This window comes from Zootoca vivipara, chromosome 2 (genome assembly GCF_963506605.1).
Source record: "Zootoca vivipara chromosome 2, rZooViv1.1, whole genome shotgun sequence".
In the NCBI taxonomy this organism is placed as follows: domain Eukaryota; kingdom Metazoa; phylum Chordata; class Lepidosauria; order Squamata; family Lacertidae; genus Zootoca; species Zootoca vivipara.
In genome coordinates this window covers 70,866,028-70,872,083 of record NC_083277.1, presented here as the reverse complement: position 1 = coordinate 70,872,083, position 6,056 = coordinate 70,866,028, and positions in this window count along the sequence as shown.

Below are 6,056 nucleotides of genomic sequence, written 5' to 3'. Positions count from 1 at the left end.
GGAGCCAGGGTAAGGCAGGTGGGAGGGGGAGAACTCTCCGAAAGCCCCCTCCCCCAAACAGCTCTTGCGCATGCTCCGATTGTCACTCGCTGCGGGGGGTGGGGCGCGCCCGAACACCGTAGCTCAGTGGTGGGGTTTGTGGTTTGTATGCAAAAGGTATTATGCGCAGAGTTCGTGCATGTACACGAAAGCTCATACCTATGACAAACTTCGTTGGTCTCTAAGCTGCTAATGGAAGGGTTTTTTTATTTTAACTACGTCAGACCAACACGGCTACCTACCTGCAATCAATACATGGCAGCTTCTGAGTTGGTATTTTATTTTATTTATGTAATTTGTTAGTCGTGTTATCTTGACCAGGGCAACCCAAAGCAACTTACAACCAACCAATCAATTGACAGGTCGCTGAATGGAGCATAGTTCGCACCTTCCTCCGAACTGGCCAGCACACAGACCTCGAATGTGCTTCTCCCAGACAGTGCCATCCCTTCAGCCTAAAACACGCAGTTTGTCTACTGGAGGGGGCGGGAAGGGAAGGAGGTATAGGGCCTCCAGCCTCTTTATCTGACCCAGGCTACACCCTTCACTGACCCTGCTTTGCACTCCCAAGTGTTTTGGGCCTGGCTGGAAAGTGTCTTGTCTGGATGGAGGCTAATAAGGGGGATGTATGGAAACTAGCCTACTGTATAACATTTCTTGCTCCACCCACTTTTGGCTCTGGCCACGCCCACTGCTGACATTCGGAGCTCAGAAGCTTGAGCAGAAGGGAATGTGGTCCCAAGGCTGAAAAATGTTTCCCACCGCTAGCCTTAGTGTGCTAGAATCCCTTCATATCTGTCTCTGGGCTTCTCTTGAAGTGGTGCAGTTCTCCACAAGGATCTCTCCAGTACCTACACTTTCCAAAGTGCTAATTTCAAAACTGATTTTTTTGGGGGGGGGGTAGAATCTGGAGTTATTCTGGGTCAGGACTTGGCCTCAAAACTTATAAAATGCACACCAGAGGGATGTTTTCAGTGCCAGCCTTGGCCCTAGAAGAAGAATCCATCTGAGCATACAAATACTTTATTTTCCTCACCACTGAATTCTCATGGCCCCTTTTTGCTATATGGTTGCAAGCCATCCTATATAATAAAGTGCAAGTGTCTCTGCGTCCAGTATTCCCTGTGTCCCTGGGTTTGCGCTACTGCGCATGTGCCCCACGGACACAGGGACTGGACAAAGGCGGGACGTACACACACGTGCGCTCTCTCTCCCCCCCCCTCAACCCTCTGCCTCCTGTTCCACTGCGGTGGCGGACCAAGATGGCGGCTTCAGGGCCGCAGCGGCGGGAGCCCGATCCGGCTCCCCCGCCGCCGCAGGCCGTGGCCCCGGAGCCCGATGCCACCATCTTGGTCCACCACCGCCTCCTCCTGACAACCCTACCTGGCCCGTGGGAGGAGCGGCAGGGCCGCGGCCTTCCCTCCCTCTCTGCGCTCGGCCGCGGGACACGACGGGAGAGCGCTTTGTTTAATTGCGTTCCTGGCGCGCCCCGCGGCCGAGCGCAGAAAGGGAGGGAAGGCCACAGCCCCATCGCACCTCTAGCACCCGTTTTCTTAACGGGCTGAATGAGACTAGTATTTACATAAAGGCCACAAACTCTTCCACTGACATCATGTCCAGTTACCCTGGCAGCCTTCCAAATCTCCTGTCTCTGTTCACACCTCAGGGCAGGAGGGAAGGATAGTTCTCTTCCATTGCCAGCCTTGGCCCTTAACGACCCTCTATTGTTTCTTAATGGCCCTTGCTTAGCCAGGTTGTTTGGCATAGGCTAGCGCAGGAATTCCTCTCCAGCTTGTATTTCTCTCTTCATGTCCCAATTAGTCAGAATCCTGCCATTTACAGTCGTACCTTGGATCTCAAATGCCTTGGCTCCCAAACAAATGGCTCCCGAATGATTGAAACCCAGAAGTGAGTGTTCCGATTTTCAAATGGTTTTTGGAAGCTGAACGTCCGGCCCGGCTTCTGTGGCTTCCGATCAGCAGCAGGAGCTTCCTGCAGCCAATCAGAGGCCGTGCTTTGGTTTTGGAAGTCAAATGGACTTCCAGAATGGATTCCGTTCAACTTCCAAGGTACGATTGTATTAATTTCTAGGTTTAGGGAGGTTCCCACCCCCCAACCTATATAACATGTAGCAAGTGTTGGCAGTTATTGTTGGAGGAACAATATTCATTCAAAGAGAAGGAGTCTTTTGTCAGGGAGCAGGGCAGTCTCGAGCAGGTCGGCCGCCCTGGCGCTGAGGGGCGGAGATCGCTCCGGCGCCCCCGCCCTCGCAGGGTGCCTACTGGCCCGGCGCCCTTGCACACCGCGCCACTGGGGGTCTACCTAGAGCCGGTCCTGTCAGGGAGCTTAAATGAAGCAACTGTTGCAAGCTAGAAACTGCACCTTAAACATGCTAGTAACACACTAAGGAGATCTCTTGTGTGGCAAATGATTCAGGTCTAAACCCTACCATGGAAATTCATTTAAGAAACATTCTTCCACAATGACAGTGTTAATATAACAAAGCAAAAAACAACCACCCAATAAAAACAGCCAGCAGATAAAGCAGCACGATCAGCAATATTTTAAAATGCCTAAAATATCTTGAAAGCCTGGGAGGGTAAACTAGGTTTTGTGCTGTACCTAAAAGAAAGCAAAAATGGTGCCAGACAAGTCTTTGGAAAAGCATCCCATGGAAGAACACTCGGCTGAAAACATCCTTCTCTGGTTGTCACCCACTTTTCCACTAACAAGCTGGAAGGGCTACAGATTATGATTTCATGGTGTGAGCAGGTCCCTGGGTCTGAATAAAAGGCAGTCATCATGCCCAGCAACATTAATGTGTCAAGGGGAGCAGAGCCCACACTACACGGAGCAGTTCTCCAACAATTTAGCAGTAGGAGAAGGATGTATTATGATCTAGCCCATATAGACTAGGACCAAGATAATCTTAGCCTGGAGAAGCACGGCAGGTGTCACATGCAGGAGGTCTCATCTTCTTATGATACCCAAAGCATTGTAAGGTAAAACATGTGTGGAAGACATTTGGAGAGATAACCTATGTTTATATACTAATGCCAGCAGTCTCCAAGCCCAGGTGGGCAAGCTGGAGTGTTGGGTGTTAAGAGGAGAGCATAAATATACAGTAGGAAGCGTAATTAAACATGGTAAAATGGAAAGAAGCAGTGGGACATGGGAAGGGCATTCTGAAGGTGGTGTTGCAAAATGGGCATAAGAGTCCAAGAAACCAGAAATTCCAATAGGGCCACATTGCTCCACAAAATTGCTGTGGGTGGTGATACAGGACTCCCAAGTCTTGTCCAAATGGGGAAAAAGAACACACTTCAGCAAAAGAAATGCAAGCAGAAACTGGTGCACATTGCTAAAAACATAAAGAGCAGCAACATGCTTTTTAAAAAATTACACTAGCAGTAAGAGACCAACTAGGCAGGAGATTGGACCTTTAGATAAGAAGGAAGTCAAAGATATGGTCAAGGGTGAAAATGAGTTTACAAGGAAGATGAATGAATTATTTGCATCTGTGGGTCAGAAGACGTAGGTCAGAGCCCTATGCCTGAACTTGCTTTCTTGAGAACAAGAGCAGAGGAGCAGGGGCAAATAGTAATGGCAAGAAACAAAGTGCTGGGCCTTGTTGATAAATTAAAAAAACTGACAAATCACTGGGTCTGGGTGGGCTAATTTACTTCCCTGTAGTTCTTCCCCTCGGCCAGGTGTGGGTAGCGGTGCACCAGCTGAATCTTTGTCTGGCGTCTATTAGATCAAAACTTCAGGACCTGCTGTGGGCTTAACTTTTGACATTCACTTTGCTTTATCCATTAGGCTTTGGACAAATAAAATTTAGTCTGCTTTCCACTGAAACTGGAAGAGGGGGAGAGAATAATTCATCAACTGCAGCATGGGATTCAAAGATCTTTTCGTCATGCCTTTGTTGTGAGAAAGCCACATTTTTACAGGGCTTAAAACCAAAATATTTTGTCCCTGAGTGTCATAGGCAGCTGCCAGACTGTCAGTATTTTGCATTCCAGCAAATTCAAGCTACATAAATAAAGTGGATTTGGTACATTCTCATGACCCTGAGCAGGGAGGTGGGGAGGATCAGAATTTCTGCAATAAGTAAATATTATGATTATTATGGTATCTCGTTTATGAAGTCACTAAAATTTACTAAGTGCTGTGCTGTGATTAAAAAACCAAGGCAACCCCTGTCTTCAGACTTACAGTCTAGTAAGAGTGACACAAAAAGGAAAAGGAATGAGGCTTGAAGAGAAAAGTTGTGCAAACTTCGTCAGTATTAATTCTTAAAGTTACATAGTTCTTATAATGACCAGGTTGAATGGAAATAGTTCATGGAGGATAAGAGTTGAGTGGAAGCTGGTCTCTGAGTTGTGCCATTTGAGTGAACCCCCAGCCCTACCTCTTTATCAGCAGCCAGTTAGAAGGGTTGCAGTCAAAAGAGCTTGAGTGCCCCTCAACATTTTTTTTATGGTGCGTTCACAACAATTTGTTCTCATTATGCTATTGGAGTAGTCATAAACAATCCTGATTTCAATACCGTTTATGTCTGCAGAGGCTTTGCAGCAGTAATACTGCTTCATTTCCGATCAGTGAATAGCTTGTAACTTTCTGCTGAAATCATATAACTTTTCATGCCGCAAATCTTCTGGTGTTTTTGTGTGTAGAAGGGGTTGTTGCTTTTGTTGTGTTACAATGCTTTTTATGGTGGTTACTCAGTGGTACACAGTACTGGCACCTTCCCCCCCAAAAGAAAACAATCTCATGAGCGTGTGCATGCATGGCTGGGGGGCAATGCAGGTACAGTGTGGCTTAGCTGCTATGAGGGGAAGGGACAGGACAGGTGGCTGACTGTCTGGCTCATAAGGTGGCAGACATTTTGAGGGGCTCCGTGATGCACCCCCTGTGAAAAGGGGTGGCGGTGGTGGAAGGCAGGTCACCATGAACCTGGTGAGCACCGGCATCATTTTTCCTGGGGGGGGGGGGAGCACTGGTTATAACCCCTTCAGATAGCAATGGTGTGGTAAGCATTGAATAAGCATCACAGAACAAACAAACAAAGTATTGTGTTAAATACACTTGCAATAAAGCAGTCCGTAAAGGCCCTGAGACCGCATTCTAATGCAATGCTTGGTGTTTTATATTTGGTAAAAGCACAATGGTGAGCTGAAAGCCCCTGATTCAATGTCATAGGTAGCCTTAGGGCTCGTCCACACATTGGCTTGTCCTGCCACTTTCCCCCAGGGAAAACCTGCTGTTTACCGCTGAATCAGAGCAAACGTAAGTCAGGGGTTTTTCTGGATTGATGTTAGCTCTGATTCAGTGGTAACCAGTGGGTTTTCCAGGGAAAGGATCAAGGCAAATGGAAATCTGGTCAGACTCGTGCTTTCTAGGCGCTCAGACAAGCCACTTTTCAGTCTGATCTCCCTCATTCTCGCCTGCTGTTATGTTGGCAAAATGAACCAAACCTACCTTTTAAAGCAGCTGTAGAGGTTGCATCATGTGAGCACTTAGGGTAAGTGAAATAAAAAGGATAAGTATCATTATGGAGGTCGTATGACTTAAATGCTAAATATCTTCAGCAGTTGATTGAGTATTAAAGGAACATAATTGTTCTTGTGACACCAGGTGACCTTGGGGCAGTCACACTCTCCTCAGCCTAGCCTACCTCACAAGGTTGTTGTGAGGATAAAATGGAGAAGGAGGTGAACTGTGTCCTCCCCCCTGAGCTCCTGGGAGGAAAGGGGGAGTATAAATGTGATGATGATAATGGGAAAGTCTGTGATTTACAGGACAAAATAAACCAAAGTCACTGTGAAAGCTAACATTGACGTCATGTGTATTTCTGTCTTTTTCACTTTCCTTTTGAAGAGGTCCCTTGCCAGAACATGACTGGGATGGGATACAGCGGCCCACATGCATCACAAGATCTTTCGTGCTGATATAATAGCCTACAACTGTCTCCTCACACCTGTTTTACATGTCACTTGACACCTCAGTGAAGC